This window comes from Ursus arctos, unplaced genomic scaffold, assembly GCF_023065955.2.
Source record: "Ursus arctos isolate Adak ecotype North America unplaced genomic scaffold, UrsArc2.0 scaffold_26, whole genome shotgun sequence".
Taxonomy (NCBI): domain Eukaryota; kingdom Metazoa; phylum Chordata; class Mammalia; order Carnivora; family Ursidae; genus Ursus; species Ursus arctos.
Genome location: NW_026622941.1, coordinates 21,662,677 through 21,688,336, shown reverse-complemented (window position 1 = coordinate 21,688,336; position 25,660 = coordinate 21,662,677).

The window sequence follows — 25,660 nt, the reverse complement described above, 5'->3', positions numbered from 1 at the left end:
AACATTTAAGATAATTTTAGATTGAGATAAATGCTATGAAGAAAATAAAATAGGGTAATGGAATAGAGCGCCTGGGTGACTTTAGATATTGAAATGAGAGGGAAAAAAACCTCTTTGAGGAATAGTATTTATACTGAAATTTCAATGATAAAATAGTCATGGTCAAAGGAGGTGGGAGCAGAGAATGGACTCTGAAAAGATCTGACCCAGCTGCATTTAACTAGCAAGTATCACATTATTCCTCAAGGGAAATATCTTCAAGGCTATGAACAATTAGTACATACAGAATATTTCTAGTTGAAAACTTTCTGTCTGCATGTAGCTGCAAAAGCCTGTTTTATTCATCATTGTATATGCTGCTGCTTTTTCATAACTATCCTAGATGCCTTAATCTTCTTTTTTCAACTCTCATTAGTTTGATAAAACTTTATTTAACAAGTCAAATTTGTGCAATGTACCACTGGATCAGTCTTCTAGGGCTGCCATAACCAAATACCACAGACTGGAGGGCTTAGACATCAGAAATTCATTAACTCAAGTTCTGGAGACTGGAAGTCCAAGCCCAAGGTGCCAGCAGGGTTGGTTGGTTTGGGGTGAAACCTCTCTTCTTGGCTCACAAACAGCTGCTTTCTTGTGGCCTCATGGCCTTTTCACTGTGTGTGCAGAGATGGGGTGAGAGGGGGAGAGATAGAAAGAGATTTCTGGTGTCCCCTTTTTATAAGGACACCAATCCTATTGGATAAGGACCCCATCCTTATGACCTCTTATAACCATAATTTCTTTAAAAGCCCCATCTCCAAATAGTTACATAGATGTTGAGGCTACTGTGTTACACAGAGACAATATTCCAAAGGAAAGATTTAAAAAGTTTAGGTTGTTAAAGAGACTTTTATAGAAAAAAATGCAGTATGACCTGAAATGTCTTGCATGTCTTATTCCAGAGATTTTGAATCTGAAGATCTGAATCTTCTGATTGAATGAATGAAAGTATAAAAATTATTTTCTTCATTTGGATTCTATATTTTTATTATGATGGAACAAATGTATTGGAAAATCGCAAAGAAAACATACATATACAATCCACCTTCACAAAATGTTTAAGTCACTAATGAATGAATGTAAATTAAAAGAAGGAGCAATGCTTTACTATACTGGCTTTACTATCAAAATATAACCCAAATCCAATCTCTCATCACTGTCTACACTGCATCTGACCTGGCTCACGGTCCCATCATATCTTGCTTAGACTATTGCGTTAAGTCACCAAACTGCTCTGCCCCCACCCACCTTCAGTCAGAGTGGTTCTGTTACAACATGAATCAGATCATACCACTTTTTTGTTCAAAACTCCCTAATTATATCCCATTTCACTCAAAGAAAAAGCCCATCTACTTACCAGGACTCCCAAATCCCTTTACTATCCAGCCCTCATTATTTGTTTGGCCTCATATTGAAAAAAGTGTCCCATCCCATGAGGTGTCACTCCCTCACTGACGCCATAGCTGCACTTTTCACAGGCTAGCAGTTTATCGTGGTGTGGTTTATGGCAGGACCAGTGGATTCTATGGTTGTGTGCCCATTGACACACCTCCTTCAATGTAAAATGGTTCTCTTGGTCAAAACATATGTTACGAAGGATTCCGTGATGATAAGTCAAGTATTTTGTGAGCCTTTGGATGGTGGCACTGGTGGTGGTGGTGTTAATAGTGGGCAGGAAGAGCAGGTCCATAAACAGAACTTGTGCCAATCTCAGTGGGGAGATATCACTGCCTCTTACGGGGTAGAAGCTCTAATATAATCAAGTTGCCCGCAAGTAGCTGCTTCCCTCAAGGAAAGTCAGTCTGACAGGTCAGCCATTCAGAAGCAACAATAGCTAGATCAGCCTCCTGAGGAAAGCTCATACTGTAGGACCTATGCATATCCTCCGTCGTTATCACCAAAAACCATGGCAGAAGCACTGGGGCAGCCAAGGGCAGACTCTGGATGAGTCGTCCTACCTACCTCATTGTTAAATGGCTTCTATACAGGTATGCTCTCTGGGAGGTCTTGAATGAGACACAAAAATTTATAAACATTGGATGCAGGCCAAAAAATCCACCTTCGTGTTTTGTTTTGTTTCATGTTTTGTTCCTCTTTTCTCCAGTTCTCCAATCCTGTCTTCTCTATATCCTGAATAACCAGCCAAACCATTTGACTGCCTGGAGCTGTATTATATTCTGACCTTAGACCACTTTTACCTCTGCCCCAGTTGGTGACTAGGTGTACGGTTTAAATTTCTGCCCATTGGGAGAATTTCACCTCATCACTGTTTTTTTTAAAAAATTAATTAACATATTTATTTTCAGAGAGAGAGAGAGCAGGGGAGGGGCAGAAGGACAGAGAAAGAGAGAATCTTAAGCAGAAACCAAGCATAGTATGGAGCCCAATGCGGACCCAGATCCCACGACCCTGAGATCATGACTTGAGCCAAAATCAAGAGCCGAAATCAAGACTGAGCCACCCTGAGCCCCCATCCTCATCACTCTTTATGAGGGCTACCCTTCACTGGGGCCCTTGCGGCTCGGCAGTCTAGCTTCAGCTTGCAACAATATAGTGAGCTGACTTATCAATGACCGGTGAACCGAGACTGGATGTCTTTCCTCCGCTGGCAGCTGATCACAAAGACTACCCCATGAAGCAACAGATGGGAGCTGCGGAAGAGGAATAAGTGCAACAGAGAAAAGTGACATGAGGCCTAGGTCATATAACTTTACTGTGTCCAATATTAATGTACCCTATTCTTGTGCCAAATCCAAAATTATGACTCTGTGAGTTTGACCATGCCCAGCTCGTGATGAACATCTTTAGTTGCATAATTGTTTGATGTCTGACACTCATGTTCTTAGTGTCTACTAGTGCCCAGTGGTGTCCAGAAGATGCCTTGTGAATGGTAAATAGTTCTTTGCTGCAGATCACGTGACTTTACTAGAGGATGAGTTCAGGAATCTACTAGGTATACTGTGAAATAGCCAAAAACTCCATTTATCACTTGACTTCCATAATTCCCCAGTCTGAAGGGCTAGTGGACCACAGTGGGATTTGGGAGGGTTTAACATCAATTCAGATCCAGTGGCAGAAATCCTTGAAAAATTTAGGTACTTCCTCCTTTTGTTCCAGTGCATGATTGTCCTAGTAAATGACCATAGCACCCTTTGGTGGTATGGCTTGGTGGAAGCAATGTTTACATATCAACCTTTTGCCATGTAGTAGGCTCCTTTCTCAGGGGAATGTGGCCTCCCCTTCATCCAGTCTGTGGACTAACTCTAGCTGGGACTAGAGTTAAGGGCTGTGACTCACTTACTTGCTTTTACAGATCAAGTAAGACTTCAGTAGAATGTCCATTTATACTACATATGGTGGGCCCAGCCCCAGGGCCACTATGATCAATTAATCACTGACAAAGATCTCTGCAGGTCAAACCATTCTGATTATTACTTTGGGTCTTCTGCACATTACAATAATTACCCAAACCTTGTCACCGGCAATTAACTATTCCACTCCATCTCTGCTATTCCAGTATCCCAACGTTCTAGTTGAAATCAGGGAACCCTTTTCAGTGGTACCATTACCCACTGTTATTCGGGACTTTCAGGGTTTATCAAGCATCCTGATGACACCTTCACTTATGTATTTCTGAAGGTCTTGGTGAAGAAGGAGTTCTCTACATCTTCCAGAGGAAATAGACAGGGAGGTGAGTAAGCAGATTGCACAACAAATTTCACTCCAGCCTCTCCCTAACCCTTTGGATTTTTCTTCTTAGAGCAGGGGTCAGCAAATGTTTTCACTAAAGGGTCAGATAGTTATATTTTAGGTTTTGTGGGTAATATCATCTCTGTCACAATTACTCAACTCTGTTCTGGTGTGAAAGTAGCCCTCGGGAATGTAGACAATAACAAGCACGGCGGTGTTCCAGTAAAAAAAAGCAGCCAGTCCATCCCTGGTCCTGATACTCCATTTTACTTCATCGTAATGTTTTACTGCAGGAGCTACTGGGTCTCCCAAACCCTTGAGCTCCTTAGCTTCTTGACGCTAGTGACAATGAATGACTTAAGTAACTTGGCTGGGCATGGAGCAATGTTTCATCATCCACCATCAGTGGGGCCCTTCCTGCCTTAAAATCTAATCCGGTCAATCAAATCTAATCTAATTCCAAATTCCTATCTATTAAGTTTCCTTTCCCTGGAATTACTTCTGGTACCAAAAATTGTATCTTCATGAATTTAATAAAACAAGAGGTACTTCAAATATTACAGGGAAAAAATATAAGAATATTATAGGAATTAGATGGTGGCCTTTGGAAGTTCCCTGGGAACCTACAGCAATCTTTGCATCTTTAGAAATGTTCTGTCTGCAGCTGAGCAGCTGAAACTACCGAGAAGCCAGAGAAGCAGATAAGTACTTTGCAGCTGCCCTTATGTCTGGCTACTCAAACTTCCCCAAAGTAACACTTAACCACAATTTTGCCTTCCAGACCTTGATGGTTTCTCTCATAGAGAATTCTAATCCAAAATACGGCTTCTTCTCTGCAAAGAAGACAGGTCCTTAGGAGTAGGTGTTAGTGATCCAAAGTTGGCAATAGACACTCCAGCACATGTCTGGAGGTTAGTGGTCAGCAAACATTTACAGAGCACTTTACATCTATTAACTCATTTAATCCTCATGACAACACTATGATGTAAGTGTTATTATTGTTGACATTTTATAGATAAAGAAATGGGGTGCAGAAGAGTTAAGTAACATGGTCAAGGTCACTGTGAAGTGGGGAGAGAACATGAAAACCAAGGCAGCAAAAGTCCAGACTACCTGGTTTTACCCGCTACACCATGCAGAGAGGAGGAGTGACAGCTGGTTGATACTGGTTATCAACAAGGTAATTTCTATTCTCTTGTGTGTCATTATTTACACCTTAGTACATTTTCCCATTGAACATGAATTGCTGTTGTATAAATGACTACGAAGATTATTTTTAAAAGATGTTTTCATATTGTGGAATGACGAGATTTGGCTCATGGTCCTGACTCCTGTACTATGTGGGTCTGTGATCTTTGCACCTTAACCAAGCACCATACCCACAGGGGAACACTACAAATGCTTTACAGCACATTATTTTTACATATTAACACTCTCTACCAAAAGGTATGCCCCCTGACAGCAGACACTCTGTCATGGCCATCTTTGTACCTCAGTACTCCTGATAGCACTCACATGGTGGGTATTTAGTAAATAATTACAAAATGAGTTAATTATCTTGGGGGGTCTTAGCCTTTACAGGAATCATCCTTATCATCTGTAGTGTGACAATGTAGATTCAGATACTATCTAAGACATAGATCTACAACCTCTTATCTGAAGTCCTGAAATCTGTAAAGCTGGGGAAACAGAACATTTTGTTTATAAGTCACTTGGCAGTAATATCAGACCTGGCCTAAATTCATTCGGCCACAAACCTCATCTGAAGAGACACAAGTCTACTTGTAATCTTTGTTTATCATACTTAAAGTAAATATTAATATATTTCACTTGAGAAATATTTATGTATTTTGGGTTGCTGCCCCAAACTCCATCAGGAATGTTACCAAAATGTTTCTGATTTCCATTATACATCCGGTCTGTTTTGGATAAGGGAGCATGACCTGTGCTTTCTATTGGAGACCTGTGCTTTTGTGTCTCTTTCCAGGCTTGGACTCCCTCAACTGAATCCTTCCTAATCTTTCTTCCTAAGGATGGAGGAAATAAGAATTGGACCAGGCAGAGCTTTAGATATCTATGGAGCCACATTTTAATAGTAGGGAGGATTTTTTTTTTTTTTTCCAGCTAGGTATTACTTTGGTGGTGGTAGGGTATATCATAAGTTTTTGCCTTTTTTTTTTTTTTTTCAGTGTTATCTTGATCCAGGTTTGGGCCCGGGCTAGAGGCTGATCAGATCCCCCTTTTTAGCAGCTGTGTAAGTCCACACCCCAACCAATTCTCTTATCCCTTATTGGCCCTCACACTATGGCCACTATGCACTTGCCCTAATTGTCCTAGAGCCGGTACCTGGTTGACTGGCCTTGGGGGCAGTCCTTCATGTGGCCCTGCCTGGCAGCCCCCTCCCATGTGGACCTGTAACAACACAGCACTGCCTTTTGTCAACCCAAGGCTCGGTCTGCTGTGTCCCACCATCAAGGAGTCTTCAAATCTTATAAAATCTAGGGGTAGAGCTGCCATCCTTGCTTCCTACCCTAGGCACGGTGCCATTGGAGACTGAGTCTCTCCTCCCCTCGCTTCTCTTCCTCTCCTCACAGCCATCTTCCACTGAGCAAACGTACCATGGGATTCCAGGATTCAGCCCTGAGAGGGGTATGTAGGGGAGTGAGAGGTGAGATGGAAAAGGCTTTTCAGGCTAGTGGTGCCCAGTGCCGACAGCACACAAACGTCAGCTGGTCCACTTTTAAGAAGTTATTAAATTGGAGACCCTAATCTAGACCAATTAAATTAGAATCTGTGGGGTGAGACCACGGTGGCAGAGTTTTTTTTTTTGAAGTTCCATCAGGTGATTCTAATATGCAGCCAGATGTGAGAGGTGTGACTTTAGGCCTTGATTGCACAGCCTCTTCATGTAGTCAAACGTTGGATCTGGCTCCCTCAGCCCAAACCCTGAAAGGGAAGGGGGGTAATTGATGGGACAGAGTTCACACAGACCTTGTTCTCTGGCTTTGTCCCATCGCAATACCATGAAAACCTCACCCTGACACTCAGCACCAACCAACTGCAATGATTGTATCAATGTAACATTCAATAGTAGATAATCACCTTATTGCTTTTTCTTAATCGAAACTTGATACATTGACTTTTTAAATATATAAAACATGAAAGCATGAAGCATAGTTTCAACATTGCATTCTTTTCTTCTTTGAGTGATAAAGAAAACAGGAAAATACATAGATTTTTAAAAATGTACTGATAGTACAGTCCCTTTTCCAAATTCAGTTATCACTCTTGCTTTTTAATTATTGAGATTTCTGGTAGATATTAACTGCATCATTCTTCAGTTATTTTAGTTGAGACTTTACCTTATCTTTCTCCCCACCAACATACTACAATAGATTTCTTAAACTTGATCTTCCTCCAGTCAGATAACTTGTAGTCAGTTACTTACTTGGGAACTTTTATAGATCTGTAAATGTCTTTTGTAATCTTTCCCGTTGTTAAGTATGATACTGTTTCAGGTGAAGATGGTAGTGATGATAGGTTGTATTTTTCAGGGTGAAAATCTTGGCTACAGTTGTTTACAGTAATTTAACCTGTAGATTAAATTATATCAATATTCACTTAGTATTGCAAGGTTTCAAATTAAAGGTATAGCCTTGTTTTAAAAGTTCTTTTTTTTTCTTTATTTAGCTCATTTTTTTTTTACATTTTTGACATTTTCAAATATATTGGGCCAAATAACCATTGGATCGTTTTGAAAGAATTCTTATTGTTTTTACTGTTTCACTTACTATGAAGTGATGAAAACTTCTACTTTAGGGCCCACTAGTACCCATGTCCATCATTTAAAAAATATTCTTTTCTTTGTTCTCTGATTTGTTCAATGAATAAAAGGATGATCATTTCACACAACAAAGGCATCTTGGATGAAATGTAGTTGGTAGTGGTAGTTTGTCTGATTTTATAAGGAAGTTGTTTTGCCAACATTGTACTAGAATCCAGGAGTGTGAAATTGTGGTTTCTACAGAGTATAAACAAGTCTCATAGCTTCAAAGTCAAGTAAATTAATTTTAGTTCTTGACTTAAACTACTGCTGAGAAGTACTTCATTTCCTGATTCTTCCTTCTCTGAATAGATTAAGGGTTACATGAAAGTCAAGTTGTGCTCATTTCTCCTCCCTCTAGAGAGATTTCACCTGACTGCTTATTTATTGGTTCTTCTCAACACAACTGGTTTCTGAAATTCCTCTCTCTTCTGCTCCTCTCTCTCTCTCCTTCCCTTTATTTTACCTCCTTCCCTGCCTTCTGTCATTGCCATCTTTCCTTCCTCTTTCTTTCTTTCTTTCTTTCCTTCTTTCTTTCTTTCTTTCTTTCTCCTTTCTTTCTTTCTTTCTTTCTTTCTTTCTTTCTTTCTTTCTTTCTTTCTTTCTTTCCTTCCTTCCCTCCTTTCTTACCTTTCTTCCTTTCTTTTCTTTCTTCTTTCTTTTTCTTTATCTCTGTCTCTTTCACTCTTCTTCCCTCCCTCTCTCCTTCCTTCTCTCCTTCCCTCCTTCCTTCCCTCCCTACTTCTTTCCCTCCTTCCTTCTCTTTCTTTCTTTCTTTCTTTTTTTTTCTCTTTCTTTCTTTCCTCCTATCTTCACTCTTATAATTGACCAAAATCCAAGACAAAGAGTCTTAACACATTGATCCTTTAAGAGGAAAAACAAAACAAAATCCCACAACCCTTTGGAATTAAACAATGTAATAACTCTATCTCACGGGATTAATATAAAACTTAGGACATGAGCCTTTCTTGTACTTTCTCTGATTCAATTTATGGTGCCTATGTTGCACTAAACACTCAATTTATTTGGTGCTCCAAAAGTCCTTTTGATCAATAAATTGTGTTTTGGAATGAAGCTTTGCTTTATAGTGAGAAGAAAAATCAAAAATAGAGAGCAAATACTATATTGGATGATTTTTATAGAAGATGTTTATAATCATGACCTTCACACTGGCTTTCCTAAATACCAAAAAAAAAAAAAAAAAAAAATTATCTTCAACAAGAATGCCTCAGCCGTATTGATTACCCTTGTTGTACCAGTCACTGTACATATATACAAGGATTGTTACTTACTTTTATTTAATCAAAGCAGAACCTAAGGAACAGAAACTTTAGGCATCTTTCTAAGTCACAGAGTAAGGAAGTGGTAGAGATAGTCTTCAATCGTCGGTTTTCATGATTCTAGAGTCTGCATCTTCAGTTTCCTTCCAAACTCTTCAGACCTACACAATTGAAAATAACAAAAATAGAGGTTCACTTCAAATCAAAGGAATCTCTAGTAAAATCATCCAACCACCAGTGCAGATGCGTGCATGAAGCAACTTAGCATTTTTAGCAGACACAGGAAAGATGAAAAAGGCTTATCAGAAGAACTGGTATTTCTCATGTTCCACCCAGAATTTTGAAAAAAAAATTTTTTTATCCTCAAATCTTTTGTAGGTAGCTTTAAACATTTTGACAGTGGTAACAGATATTTAGAAGGAATCTATTTGCACTGCCGTCCCTTCCAGTGGAAATAAATGTGTTATGTTCCTCCATTTCGTGGTTTTGAGAAGTAAATGTAAGACAGATATTCCAAGAATTATACAAAGGTAGAGGGCCTCAAATCCCAACCTTGCGTCAGTTCATCTCAGAAGGGAGAAAGTATGGACAAGCAATGGCTTTTCCACCTCCAACGAATCAAACACATTTGGTGAGCACTTAAAATATACCAGGCATTAGGTTAGGAAAAGTAGTTGACATAGAAGGCTGTTAAGACACCAGAACATATATTCTACTTAGAGGAGAAGATAATTACACAGTAGAAAAGTTGTCAAGGGATGGTATATAGTGTTAACCTAGTATACAGTGTTGCAAAAATGTTACAGAAAATATATGGTATAATAATTGAGAAATAAAGAGCCCTTCATGTAGAAGTGATGTGGAAAACAAAGGTATCACGGAAAAAACGAGCAAAAAACAAAAACTGGGTCTGGCACAAATAAGTCAGGCAAAGTAACTGCTCTTGAAGACCCTATCTGTAACAGAATGTGTACAATGCAAGACAACCAAATAGGCATGTGATACATTAAGCCATTGCACTCCAAAGTATGCTGCATGATAATAACAATATAGAACACTTATTCAAACCTTACTACCTGCCAGTCACTTTTATGGATCATTGCTACTCTGTGGTTCAGCATTATCTTGTTAGAAATGCAGAACTTCTGTCCCAGCCCCAGACTTACTGAAACAGAATTTCCATTTTAACAGGATTCCTAGGTGATTCACATGCACATGAAATGAGAAACACTGTGTCAGAATGCTTTACTTGGCTAATCCTCTCAGCACCGATATGAGATGACACCATAACTATCCCCATTTTATAGGTGAGAGAACTGAGGCACAGAGAGAGTCAATAAATTGAATTAACTACGTCTCTGCAGTTAGCACTGGCAGAGCAGTATTCAAGTCCATAGATTCCAGAGGCTGTGCCCTTACCAACTACATTATTCCGTTCCTTTGATCAGCTCACTGTGAGCACAAGAAACTCAGGAGCAATTGCCAGGCAGATTTGCCCAAATATTATCCTTCAATAGCATTTAAATTTCTTCTTTGGATCCAGAGCAAAGGTAAAATTTCAGTCTCTGCTGAGAACAGAAGTAGCCAGAGTTCAAAATGAGAACTAAGTTCTAGCTACTATCCAGGACATTTAAAAGGAAGTAAATATGCAGCTGATTATAACTAACAAATAGTTTTGTTCTATTTAGTTTCTTCTTCCTGGGAAGTGTGAGTGTGACTAAAGCACGTGTCTTCTGTGGCATATACAGGTTCAAGTCGCCATTGTCCTCTGGACCTCCTTTGGGTTTCCATGCCAGCTTGTGCAGCAATGATCACTTTTTTCTTACAGGAGTTAGAATTCCAATGGCAGAGAACTCTCAGTCTCTCCATCTGTAATTGCTCACAATTCAAACCCTGTTGAGATTTTATATATTTAATTACACCTGAATTTCAGTGGTGCACGTTTATTTTAAATATGCTCTGCAAAATCCCCAATCCTTCCTTAGATATTAGGTCTCCTCTTTGTGTAGGGCCAGAGTTCCTTTCCATCTCTCTAGGGGCTCACTAATTTGCTTGCTGCAGTCACGATGTTATTTACTCTAATTCTGGATCTTTGTGTAATAAAAAATGTCCGTGTTGAAATGTAACTGAAAAGACTCCCTAAGAGGGTCGAGAATCTTGGAGCAAACAATAATTTCTGAATATCTCAATTTATTGTACATCTTCTTGAAGCTTTCTAAAACTTTAAAGTTAACTATTTGCTTGCTGTCATGCAGGCTGTATATGTTAGAAATTATTCTAGCAGGGGCGCCTGGGTAGCGCAGTCGTTAGGCGTCTGCCTTCGGCTCAGGGCGTGATCCCGGCGTTGCGAGATCGAGTCCCACATCGGGCTCCTTGGCTGGGAGCCTGCTTCTTCCTCTCCCTCTCCCGGGCTGTGTTCCCTCTCTCGCTGGCTGTCTGTCTGTCACATAAATAAATAAAATCTTTAAAAAAAAAGAAAAAGAAAAGAAAAGAAATGATTCTAGCAAACAATAAGACAAGCATCTTTTAAGCAACGGACATAGATACTACTAAGATTGTCAGTCTATCAAAGCCTATTTTACTATTGATCCTGAAAATAATCTTTTGAGACCAAGATGTCAAAGGATGAGAATCTACCAAATTCACCACCAAATATTTGAAAATGGGACAATTCTAGTATGTATCCTAAAAATAAAGATTTAAATACATAACCTAAAGACAATGAGCTAAATTTTTTTGTAAGCACATTCCTTTCAACATTGGGAAATAAGGTATTGGCAAATTAACAGAAATATCTTCACTTTACTGTGGCTATAGGCATGACTATTTTGGTTCTTCACAGAAATAAGGTATCTTTTATATTGAGTACTACAGAGTGAGGTTAATTCAAGAGTTATATTCTGAGAGCCCAAGAAACATTACATATGTAAACAAAAGAAGAAAAGATAAGAAGCAAACTCTGCTTATGCTGTATTACACTGGAAATGCACAGAATTTGGGGGAAACAAACCTGGATTCTAATTATGACAATGTTCTTATTACTTGCATCTGTCACTTCTTGTGTGCTCTGAGATCATTTCCCTGCTCGGCTCTATACCTTAAGATACTGAAAATCTGCAAACTATAGCCAGGTAAGATCCATGGATGTGGTGGGAGGTTGGAGGGAAGGAGATTTCTTTCCCCTTTCTTCTGTAGACTCACCCGTTTGGTGACTTCTCTTTCCAGACCTCTCTGGACAACCCTTTCCAACAAGGTCCCTGATGGACAGAACCTGGGTTCTGTTTATGCCGTCACTTTCTTTTTGATGGTAGCAACTTTCTTCTGTTGCTACTGTTGGGGTTGTACTCTGTCTGGCTTTTTAGCATGTTGCACACTCTGTTAACTAGTTCCTTATAACAAATTTCTTCTGCTAAATTACCAGAGGTCAGTTTTCCCAATGAGATCTTAGGTATACTAAGTCTGTGTGAATCCCAGTTTCTTCATCTATAGAATAAATTAAACAATACCTTTCCTTGATGTTTGTTCTAATGACTATAGACAATGTATATAGCAGGTGTCAGCAAACTGTGGCTTGCCAGCCAAATGCATTTGTAAGGAAAATGTTACTGGAACACAGCCATGCTTATTCATTTATTTCTTTTCTAATGCTGCTTTCATGTTACAATGGCCACATTGAGTAGTTGCTACGAGACCACGGAGCTTGCAATGCCTAAAATATTTACTATTTGGCCTTTTTCAGAAAAACTTTGCTGGACCCTGGTGTATAGCATAATGCCTGTCTTGTAGTAGATGCTTCATAATTGGTAGCTTTTATTTTCCTCTTATATTGAACAGTCATATTTCTGGTTACATAGTCCTAGTTATGATACTGCCTCGGGAATTATCCTTGAGATGACATTAAATAATCACTGTAAATTAAAACTGATAGGGGACATTAGAGACTCTCTGTGTCTTTCCTCCCATTTTCAATCCATTCCTGTGACATAGATCAAACCCAATAAACAGGAGAGTAGCCTAAAACGGGTGACTGATGCAATAGGTAAAGAAACTTACATTATCAAGATTATACCTCAACTGCATATTGAAGAGAAGTTACATAAAGAAGTACTTTTCAAGTCCTTGCTTGTGTATGTGATTCAGGACTCACAGATTATATGACATGGTAATAACTACAGTCAACAAAAAATCAGTGGAAGAAAGATTGCTTAATCTACTCTCATTTATAAAGCAAAAGTGAACTCTATTTTTGAAAGAATTGGCAGGTTAATTAAGAAGTCTGTTAGTGATTATGCTGAGAACACTGATACATTTTTAATTTAGCTTGATGTTACTTGACATATAGATGTAACTGATGTTTGTGTGAGAAGTTTAAAATCAGCTGTATGGCAAATTCATTATAGACTTTGTAAGAGACTTTTACCCAATGATTGAGTGTGATGAACACATGAATTCAAGGAATTCAATAAGGAAGCATTGAAAAGGGGGGGGGGTGCCTGGCTGGCTCATTAGGTCAAGTTTCTGCCTTGGGTTCAGGTCATGATCCCAGCGCCCTCTGATCAAGCCCCAGGTCAGGTTCTCTGCTCAGCAGAGAGCCTGCTTCTCCCTCCTCCTGCCACTCCCCCTGCTTGCACACTCTCTCTCTCTTTCTGTCAAATAAATAAATAAAATCAAAAAAAAAAAAAAGAAAGAAAAGAAAGAAAAGACATAGAAAAGTTGCTCACTCTAATGTTTATTTTCTTTCATTATAAAAGGAGAATGTGATTTTTTTTAAAAAATAGGAATTATAGGGTCTTTCATAAGGAGTAAAAAGTAAAAAGATGTAAGATACTTAGCTTAATCCATAGACAATAGTAATCACTCAAAAAAAATTATCATTGCCTTCTCCATTTATTCAGGACACAAATTAGAGCCAGTTGATTCTCATTTAAACCATACTTATCATGTTCTAATTGATTTATATCACACATTGTGTTCCAAATATGAAAGAATCACTCTACCTATTTCTCAGAATATTTCATTGGTGGAGATCCAAACATCAAAGTATAGGACAATGGGTTGGCATTATGACAGAATAGCAATCTAATCAAGGTTTTTGTATATTTATACATTATAACATCTTTTGAATGAAGAAGTAGTCACATTATAAAAGATGTGACCTTCATAAAATTTTTGTAAGTTTTAATTTTTAAAAGAAATAAAATCAAGAGCACATCTTTTGCATTCATATTATCCTTACCTTTATCAGAGAAACATCATTGTTCTGATATATAAAAGAGGTTATAAGAAAGTTATTTGAAAAGACTTAATTCATTTCTATTATAATTAATGCCAGTTAAATATGTTTTCTACAAAGAAGTTTGATAGTCCTAGACAAGGTTATTATTAGCACACACGTACTCGATAAAGACTATAAGATTGTTGAAATATTTTCTTAAGTTTCAGGACATGAAAACCACTTAAAAATGATGGCAAAGAAATGATATGGTCTTATTACCAACTCAGTGGATGATTTCAGATCATTCAAAATATTGCATACTGAATCAAGTGGTTTTAAAGCTACTCTTGTGTGTGAAAAAGAAATCCTTACTGTATTGACAAGTTAAGAAATCAATACTATGAACACCTAAAACTCAGGGGAAAAAAATGCTTGAAGTGTTTCAATTCACATTTATCAAAAAATACTGTGGCTGATCAACAACCTCACAGACCTGTTAAAAAGATATTCACATCTTGCTACTTATGGCACATCTTGATCTAAGGACCCCCCCAGGTTCAGTCAAAATGAGCAACCAGCCAGATGAAGAACAGCTGAAAAAATATTTTTTGTTTCAGTAACTGAAGAGTCAGTATGATGATTAAGACAATGAAATCCAACCTGTATTATTTTGGCAATATTTCAGGCTACTGGGAAAACTACTACGCTACTTAAAAATATAATATTCTGAATGTTGTGAATCTAGATCTTATTTCAGAAAATAAATTGAAACATGCCTGAATTTGTAAAACCTGATAACCTAACAACCAGAACTTTTCAGCTGGAAGATCACATTTCAGAGTTTCTCAGTTCTGATCACAATGAATCTCAAATGAATGAAGTGGAAAGAAAGGCAGCAGACAGTATATTCAAAACCTTCAGTGCTGAAAAAAAATTAAGGCTATTTAATACAAATATTTAGTACCGTCAATTTAAACACCATGGATACTCCGTAACAATGTTTCTGAGTTCATTTGTTCCTACGTTGAACTTCTGTACTCCAATCTCTTAATATTTCATTTTTCTCTTACAAACAGATTTTATGTGAAAGATATTTTACTATTTTAGTTATCCCGAGCTAGTCTGAAGATGCGACTCATCGAAGAGCAATGCTCCGGAATTTTCATTCCAATAAGCTTGAAAAATTGGCATGACAATAAGTTAATTTTGTACTTCTACTTCTCCGAAGAAAAGGAATTCCACTTCTCAGAGAGAGGTATAGAAATGCTGTTCATCATAATTAGGCCTGTGTAACTAGAAATGTGAGGCATAAACATATTTAGTGCAAAATGTAAATATTGCAACAAAGTGGGTTGGGCACCTGGGTCTCATCTGGATTTCCCTAGAACCAGTTCTAGTACACAGGTAAACACAGGTGTAGATCTTTTCAAACTTGCAGTATGCTATTCTAAAATCATATGCTAAATCGTCTCGTAATGGCCACTTTAATTAACAGCTGCACACGCCTCAAAAATTAGCTAGCATGCAACAACTTTTGGCAGTAGATGAGGAAGTTTGTATATACACACACGCACGCATATACGTAAAATAAAAATATATACCTGGAGAGAAAATCTATTAAAAAAACTATGGTAGTAGAGATATGGAAGCAGATAAACCTAAAGGGAATGAAGGATAGGGGAGGGTATCTGTGGAGAGAAGTCACCTCTAGATAATGACTAAAAAAAAAAAAAAAAAAGTAGTGAAAAAGAGAAATGCAAAGTAGCCCTCAAATTTTGTTTGCTTACTCAGAGATGATGCCTGTCTGAAATTAAGATGCCTCTTTATAGATAAGAGGAGCGTGAGGACTTTATGTTCTCAGGGACCCACTTCTTTCATGACCCTCTTCCCATGATTCTCTGCGGTACACTGAAGCATTGAGCTGTAAGTCACGGCCTTCCAGGGGAGGCTGAGTTCTGAGTTTCTTAGCACATACATACTTTTCATTACTGCTTTTCATGGAGCCGGCTGCATATAAGAAGGCTTAAAGATTAGAAAAACCATGGTGCGGTAGGACTGGTGCTTTTCTGAGTGAGGCTTCATGATTACCTAATTTACCTCTCAGGACATGACCTAGCAAAATCAGGGGTAGGCTAACATTTCAGTAGAGACCACTGCAAATCTGTGGCTGATCAATGTTGAAATTCCACAGGAAACACTGAAAGATGGAAACAAAACTTAGTACAACTGTTTGCATAGTAGATCTAACTCCCCTTATGCAAACAATGGGAAGGCCTTGGAGGAGAGAGGCTGAGGAGAGTCGCAGGTGAAAATTCCAACAGTGTGTTCTGTGTGAATTAGTACTGTTTAATGATGCTGCAGCCCCAGGCCAGCCTCCTATCATGTCCTGCTGCAGTGGTCATACATCCTTTATGCTAAGTAGCAAGAGTCGGCAATTTTAATGGGCTGGCCCTTCCTTGTGACCATTGACAGGATGCAGGGTGTGGGAAGATGACAGCCCTAAGAAGGTTGCATGTATAAAACAAGTATCCTCTGGCATTTCCAGACCATGAGTTTTATATAAAGTAAACCCCAAACTTCTGTTTTTAGTATGAACTGATAACCAAGCTCTTTTTCCAACCATTGAAATGCTCCGTTGTAGCTGACAGAACTTTAGGGTGTCTCAGATATACTCAGGAATAATGTTCTAAAGTTTTGAGATGCCCTCTTGATACCTGCAGTGTAGAAGCCAACTTGGGAGTGGTACCTAAGCACTTTCTACTTGTTGCTAAGGTGAGGAATAAGGCTTCCAATACCCTCAATACCTATGGGGCCAAATAGCATTTCTGACATCATCGTTGAGCCCAAGTCACACTATCTTCCACCCAGAAGTGGGAAGAACTTTGTTCCCTAAATCCCACAGAAGTACTACTTGTGATCCAAGTATTTATAAATAGCTTCTTTGGCCTCAGCCAGCAGCCTCTTTTTCATAGGGCCCAGCAATAGCCCTAGGGAAAGACCAGGAATTGGACACCTGGCAGCCTTCTCCAGGTGTTGCTCACATACCAAGCTCTACCTTAGGGATCCTTTGGTCCCATTAATCTGCTGAAAACCATCCAACAAACAAAAAACACATCAATGAGTCCACCGTCCTATCACTTCATAAAATAGACCCAGCTATGTTAGAATTCTCTGAGCTCACTGGGATCCTGGCTTCCTGTGTTTTACTAGAGTAAATTGTTGATTGGTGGCGTAGCCCTTTTGGATTCTCACTTATACTACAGTCAGATGCCTTTCCTCCAGCCTCTACTGTTAATTGTAGGTAAACTACTAAAATGAGTTGTTCTTGTGGTTTAAAGTCTTCCTTTCCCTAACCCCATTCCTTTTCCCTACCCCCATTCCAACGCTAAGTATAATGTCCTACATTTTGCACCCCCTCATCTTACTGGAAATGTAGCAGTCTGTTTCCTAGTGAAATAAATGGTAGCAACTTTTGACTTCACAAAATGGACAGTGTCTCATAAAATAATTTCAAATGAGAAATAGAAATCTGTATCCTGGTCACTCCTCCATCAATGAGGAGTCCTATGGCCTTTGAAATGTTACTCAGTTTTCCCCTGATTTTATTTTATAAAATGCAAATATAATAGGCATTATTTCATGATATCTTAGGAAATTGTGAGAGAGGTACTACAGAAAAATCTTAATATATATGTATATTGTATATATACATATATAATATATATCTCAAATCTGTGATACTTTAAACAATTTAAATAATTTTCAAATTTAATAATTTAATTACCTTTCAAATTGAAGACTTCTCAATCTACCAAATGATTTCATCTTTTAAAAAAATGATTTTATTTTATATGAAAACATAGATTTTATTTTGTTCATCCTAAGTATGTCAAAGTTAGTTTGTGAACGGATAAGTCTTATGAGCCCCATGGACTATAATCAAAAAACAAAACATTTGCAGTAGGTTGGTATTGAAACCTGCTGTTCTCTTTCCCAGTTTTTCCTATTTAGTTCAAATGTTCAACTGTTTAGCAGGCTCAGATAACTTAATCAATGAAGCTCTTATTTTTGGCATTCTCACATTCCAAATTAAAATTACATTATATTTTTTTGGGAAAACCCCCCACCAGTACCATCTGTGAATTGAATGGTGTCATTACATCAAAGTACTGCAATTAGAACAATAGGGTAAAATTAATGCCAATGTTAAGTACAGATGTGCCAAATATGATGGGTAGTTGATACACAATTCAAATTGACAACCACGTGCAATGTGGAAAGTATCCAGGCATAACCCCAGATCCAGTTGGCCAATGGATGTCATGATTGCCACACAGAGAACATATTTAAAAGAGATTTATTTGGCAGTGAGAAAAAGTTAGTTTCAAAAGACCATAGTCTATCTCAGGTTACTCACGCACAGCTTTCGTTATCTCGGGGTTAAAATGGGCCCCAAGAAGATAATTCAAAGGGGACATAACATTCTATAGCTGCGGAACAAAAGTCCCGTTTTTTTTTTTCTTGTCAGAAATACAACATTTGGTATTTTCATTATATGGCAGATCATATGGCATTATTAGTCTAATGGTGCTGCTTTTTCATTTTCGTAGCTGTGACAAGCTATTAGCTTTAGCGTGCAATGAGGGTTTCTTAGTATAGGTTAATAGGATAATATATTTTATTATTTAGGTTCACCATCTGTAAAATCAAATGTTTAGAATGGATGATCATGGGTTAGAGTTTCTTTCAGTTTCGAATCTTCTAATGTTTGGTATGAATGTTAATGCTCAAATGATGGTTTTACTCAGACAATCATACGATATTTAATCTCTGTCATCTCATGTTGATGTGTTTGACAAAACATGGTATTAAAAGAAGAAACACAAGTGGTTCGAGGCGTAAGAGTATTGATGAGTCAGTGGCGGCTATCTCTATCAGCCCTTAAGTACAAACGGTAAATAGCGTTTTTTTATGTTGAAATCATTTTGCTACTAAACCCAGGAAATTTTAGCAACAAATTTAAAACAATCATTTTTGGTGAATAGGCATAATTAACCTATAAGCCTCATAGCAGTAGCTTTCATTCAAGCAAATAAGTTTTAAAAAACTAGGTAATATTTTTAGAGCAAGGACAGCAGTTTTTAGGTCAACAATTATTTGGAGCTATCACCTGATGTGTTCCTGTTCACAAAGGCTATCTTGAACTGATGTCACAAAGATATTTTTCCATAGAACAACAACAGCAACAACAAGAATGCAATCTAAGAATAATGGCAAATCTATGTTTTCTGAAATGTCACATTTCCACAAGGTTTAAAGTGGAAAAGAGAAGATGAAATTTTGTGAACAATGGATGCCGAGAGGTATCAGTTCTCATCTCTTTTCACCACTCATCATTATAAATCTCAAAATTTACCAAAAGTCACTTTATAAGTAGTGGTAGAGTATAGCATAACCTATATTTCTCAATATTCCCCCAGTCAAGTGTTCTTGTCTAAATAAAAAAAGATTAGGTCAATTTTTAAGAACTTAGCATAAAATGTAATTGCTAAGATCATAGTATATACAAAATGCTGCAGATAAAAAAAGCTGTTGACTAAAACTTTGATTATCATCTTATAAGAGGTCCCAAATAATTGGGGGCAAAGCAAAAATGAAACAAATGATGTAAGAGAGGTCTAAAGGTTTTAATGAGGGAGAAGTCACTTCAGGTTGAATAAATCAGGCACCCTGCATGATAGAGGGGACTTTATTGGCTGAGTAGATGGAGAACTCCAGTTGGAGTAAATAGAATGAGCAAACCTAGAAAAAAAGTTAGGAATCAAGAATCACTGGTTCATTCAACAAGGTGAGAAATGAGGGTGGCTTTGACCAGAATGGCACAGGCAAGGTCTGATTCAGGAAATACTTTGTGGAGGTTAAAGATGATTATTAAGATGAGAGGTATGAGAAATGAGGAAGAATTAAGGTTGATTACAATTACAAATAATTTAGCATGGATGAAACACAGGGAACCAATACTGTGATGGAAAAAAAACCCATAAGTATAACTTGTTTCAGTTCTGTAGGTCTTGGAATAGCTTGACTAACAAAATTCATAGTTTAGGTTACTTGGAATGACTCTGTAGAAATGATCTGAAGGACACCCGGAATCATGGACATGAATAATGTTAGGAATATATTATTCCCTGTCTCCTTTCTTTCTTTGACTTTTTATGGGTTTCATTTTCTAGAACAGCTTATCCATATGGCAGGAAGTTTCAAGTTTATAGCCTTGCAATACTGTGATCAAGGAAGAAAGAAGTACCATTCCTCAGCTCCTATTTGAAAAATTCATGGAAGGACACCGAGTAGTCACATGACTATGCCCGGACCATTTACTATAAACCACTTTGAATCATTATCTTCATCCCCTTGGTCAATGGGCAACCCACATCCCTCTCCAAAAGCACCCACCTCATATGAACAGGCATTTTCCAGAAGAATAGAATGGGAAAGGAGCAGGCAAAGCACTAACTATTCATTAAGTGAGACTAAAGCCTGAAATATTTTATATACATGTAAATAAATATATGATATATGTAAATACATTGTATATACATTATGTAATGTATAGATATGCCTATAATTGTCTTTGCTCCTTCCTATCTAAATATAATCTCTCTAGCAAATTGCATTTTCCACTCATTCACTTGAAGGAGTTTGCTCTACCAATTTCCTGTTCTCTTTCCTACATCACCAGTTTTCTCTTTATGGGGTTTTTCCCATCAGCATACATACATGTTATTATTCTTCCATCTTAAAAATAAAACTTTCTCTTGACCCCCATATTCCCCATCAGGTATTGTCCTTCTTTTCTGCTCCCCTTTAAGACAAAATTTCTTGAAACAATTATCTTTACTCTGACTTCAATTTTTCTGATTCTATTCTCTCTTAAGCCCACTCTAATCAGGCTTCTGTCCTCTGCCATTTCACCTGTTATATCAGTTAACAATGTTGCCAAAGACCTTCGCATTGACAAATTCGGTCACCAATTCTTAGACCTCATTTTATTTGACCTGTAAGCAACATTTACTGTATATAGTCTTTCTCTCCTTCTTGCTTCTTATTTTTATGTCTTATTCAATTTTCCTCTTATAGTCTTTCGTCAGTTTTCTTTGATAGTTCTTGTTTATTGCTGATTACTTACTGTTGGGAGGGCTGGTGGTCCAACCTCTGTCCTCTTTTTCTTTTCTACTTAACCTTACTCCCTTCACAATCTCATCAAGTCTCATGGCTTTAAACTCCCCTGCTGACAATGCTAAAATTTGTATCTTTAATTATTGTCTCGTCCCTGAATCCTAGACTCATATTTCATACTGCCTACTCAACATCTATATGTAGATGTCCAAAATATCCTCAATTAACAAGTACTTAATTAAACTCCTAACCTTCCATCCACAAACCTACTTATTTGTAATGGGCTCATTTATGTCCCCTCCTCACCCTTCAATTCGTGTACGGAAGTCCTAAACTCCAGTACCTCAGAATGTGACTGTATTTGGAGATAGGGACTTTAAGGAGGTACATAAGGTAAATGAGGCCATATGGGTGGGCCTCAATCCAATCCAACTGGTGTCCTTATAAGACAAGAAGAATATGACACACAGAGAGATACCAGGCATGCGTGCACAAAAAGGAAAGACCATGGGAACACACAGAAAGAACGTGGCCTTCTGTAAGCCAAGGAGAGATGCCCCAGAAGGAACCAAACCTGCTGACAGCAAGATCTCAGACTTCTAGCCACTAGAACTGTAAGAAAATAAATTTCTGTTGTTTAAGCCACTCATCGTGTGGTGTTCTGTTACGGCAGCCGTAGCAGGTGAATGCACCCATAGGCCTCCCTTAATCAGTTCATAACAGCTCCATTCTTTTAGCACATGCCAAGAACTTCGGAGTTTTCCTGAACTCTCTTCTTTTTTTTTTTTTCTTCTCACATTCTATCTCCTGTCCATCAAGAATTCCTGTTAGCTCTAAATTTGGAATAGAATCTGACTTCTTCTCATCAGCTCTTACACTACCACCAGGGGCTAGATTACCATCGTCTTTTGCCTTGATTACTACAGTGGCCTTTTAACTAGTTATCCCACCCACACAGTCTTTTCTTCACGCCTCAGCTGCACTGTGTGCTCTAGCTTGCATTATGCAGAGCAAATGCTCTTTCTACCACCTGTACTACCAAACCTTCCTATACCATTTTCACCTTTCCATCTAACTTACTATATATATTGTTTCACTTATAGTATTTTCAAATTAATATTTTGTATTCCTCCTCTAGAATTCGAGCTCCACAAAGGCAATAATTTTTCATGTTTCTTCACTGATGTACCAATTGCCTTGAATGATGCCTGCCTCATAGTAGGTCATTGACACATCTTTGCAGAGTAAGGAAATAAATTGAACATAAGATAAAAACAGATGTAATAAAACAACTCCCAGCTTGACAAATAAAACATTACTAAAATTTGAAGCCCTCCACGAATTCCTCAGACTCATCTTTCCTCTCCACTCTCATAGTTAAACACAAGCAGAGTTTTGTATTTATCATTTCTTTGAACATCTTCATAGTAAATATATTTTTGGGTTTCTGTGTATTTTAAATTGAAAACATGTATCTGTACTTGCTCTTTTGCTCAACATTATGTTTGTGAAATTTATCTGTGTTGATAATGCTACTGTAATTAATTTATTTCTAATACCATAGTTTTCTACGAAATGAGTTCATCACAATTAAAAAAATATCCTAGACATTGCTTGTACTTCTCCTGGAACATGTATGCAATACAAGCATTTTTCTAGGTTATATGGTAAGGAGTGGGATTGGCTGGCCCCAAGTTTCCTTATGAGTCCATTTTGTCACAAGATAGATTTTTTAAAATTCTACGCTTTTGTTGAGGGGATAGCATTGAGAGATCTGCTTCTTTCTGTGGTCAAAGTTATGTTTCCTGCCTTCAATGGGCCAAAGAGCCTGGCATTTTGTTCTCTGATATGGACAAATGACCCAATTTCTGTTTTCCATTGTGTTTCAATGAGTTTCAGTTTTCTCTTCATTTTGGCCTGGGTAGATTTAGCTTATTTTCTTTTAAGCCCAGCAATGCATTATCAGTGCTTTTTGTTGAATCTTATCCAGAATTTCTACATGTTTTAAATAGAGTGTTATTTCAGAATACCTTGTCTGCCATATTGCAAGAAGCAGCAGGAAACTTAAACTTTTATACTTAATTTTAAACCTGTCACATATTGGTGGTTTTAGTGTTGTTATTTAGGATAGGGTAAATGTTATATAATAACAACTGTGTTTGGGAATATTAATATGACAATAGCAGCTGGCATCAAGGAGCTCCTGATAATGAAAGATGACTTTATTTTATGTATCTAGCACTATATTAAAAATTTTCAGATCATCTGGGACAAAGTTGGATGTTTTAATAAATGGTGTTGTGACAAATGGACAGCCATTTGCCCAAAGATAAAATTTGGCTCATGCCTCACACCATACACAAAAATAAACTCTGAATGTATAGGAGATCTAATTATAAAAAATAAAACCATACAAGTAGAAAAAGTAGACAAGCTCTTGTAGAACCTGATTAGAGAGAAAAGCTTTCTAATTATGACTCAAAATCCAATTATTCTATAATTAAATATTGATAAATTTAAATTTCTAAAAATAATTTTCTTAATGGCAAAAGTCACTATAGGCAAATAAAAGACAAACGCCAAACTGGGAGAAAACATTTGCAGTGTATGCCACAAATGAAAGGCTAATATTCCTAATATATAAAGAGCTCTTTAAAAATTAAGAAAGGAAAGCAGAATATTAACAAAAAAATGATGTAAAAATAGCCTCTAAACATATGGAAAGATTTTCAACTTTAACTCACAAAAAGAGAACTGCAAATTAAAAAAATAGTAAGATGCCATTTTACCTATCACTTGTAGAAAACTTCTGAAGTTTACCATACACTTTGTTGTCAAGATTGTAGAGAAACAAGGGTGCGTGGATGGCTTAAGTGTTCAACTCTTGATTTTGGCTCAGGTCATGCTCTCAGGGTCATGAGATTGAGCCCTATGACTAGCTCCACATTGGGCATGGAGCCTGCTTGGGATTATGTCTCTCTCCCTCTCTCTAAAAAAAAAAAAAAAAAAAAAAAGATTGCAGAGAAACAGACACCCATGTATTACTTGTAGAAATGGAAAGTGATATAATGCCTACAGAATGGCCCTTGGTAATATCTAATAAAACTACAACTGCACTTACTGTTGTCCAGCCAACCCTAGGTAGTCACCACAAGGATGCATTGCCATTAATATGAAAAAATTGTGGAAGCTATTTATTATAGCATTATATCAACATTGCCTTATATATATTGCAAAATTTCAGAAACAACTTTGTGTAGGAAAAAGTAACTTGTCCTTTGTTTGCCCTTTACTCTCACATTACTACAATGCTCACACTACTTCCAACACCAGATATAAGTTTGTTGGTTTGTTTGTTTTCCCACACCAAGCAATTCTGGGACACCAGGTTGGATGTCCCACAATTTAACTCAATTCTGACACTACCTACATGCAGATAGCATCAGTTCCCACGGGTTAAGGGCTCAGTCCCACAAGACTGCCCTCAACCTCTTCAAATGCCAACACAAGTCCAGGTTCTCACCTTTTGACTAATCAGCTATGTAGCAGAGGTTCCCACAACCCTCTAGGCAGGTTCCATGAATTTGCTAGAGTGGCTCACAGAATTTAGGAAAACAGTTTACTTAATGTTTACCAGTTTATTAAAAAAAGAATATGGTAAAAGATCCAGATGAATATTCAGTTGGAAGAGCTGCATAGAGGAAGGTTTTTGGGAAGGGGCATGGAGTTTCTATTCCCTCTGCAGGCATGTCCCTCTCTCAGGACCTCCGGTGTTCACCAGCCTGGAAACTCTTCATCCAATATTTTTGGGATTTTTATGGAGACTTCATCACAGCAGGTATGATACATCATTAGCTCAGTTTCCAGCCCCTCTCTCCTCTCTGGAGAGTTGGAGGTGGAGCTGAAAATTCTAGCCTTCTGATTATGGCTTTGTCTTTCTGGTGACCAGCCCCCACCCAGGAGCCATCAAGAGTCACCTCATTAGAACATAAGACGCTGCTATCACACAGGAAATTCCAAGGGATTTAGGAACTCTGTGTCAGGAACTGGAGTCAAAAAACCAAATATTAGAACAAAAATGTTCCTAGTACTCTTACCTCTTGGGAACTACAGGGGTTTTAGGAACTCTGTGGCCAGGAACCAGGGATAGAGACTAGTATATACATGTTTTCTATTATCTCACAAACCCAGATGCTCATACATAAGAGATTGGTTGAATAAATTGTGGTACATCTACCTAATGGTATAGAATGAAAAGATTTGAAAATTGATATGGAGTGATCTCCAGAATATATTTTTAAATTAGAAATTACACATGCAAAAGAGTATTATTTATGGTATGCTACTTATAATGTAAAAGAAGGAGAAATAAGATTGTGTGCATGCAATGCTTCTCATTATAAAAAGAAACACAAGAATACAGTAAAGATAAAC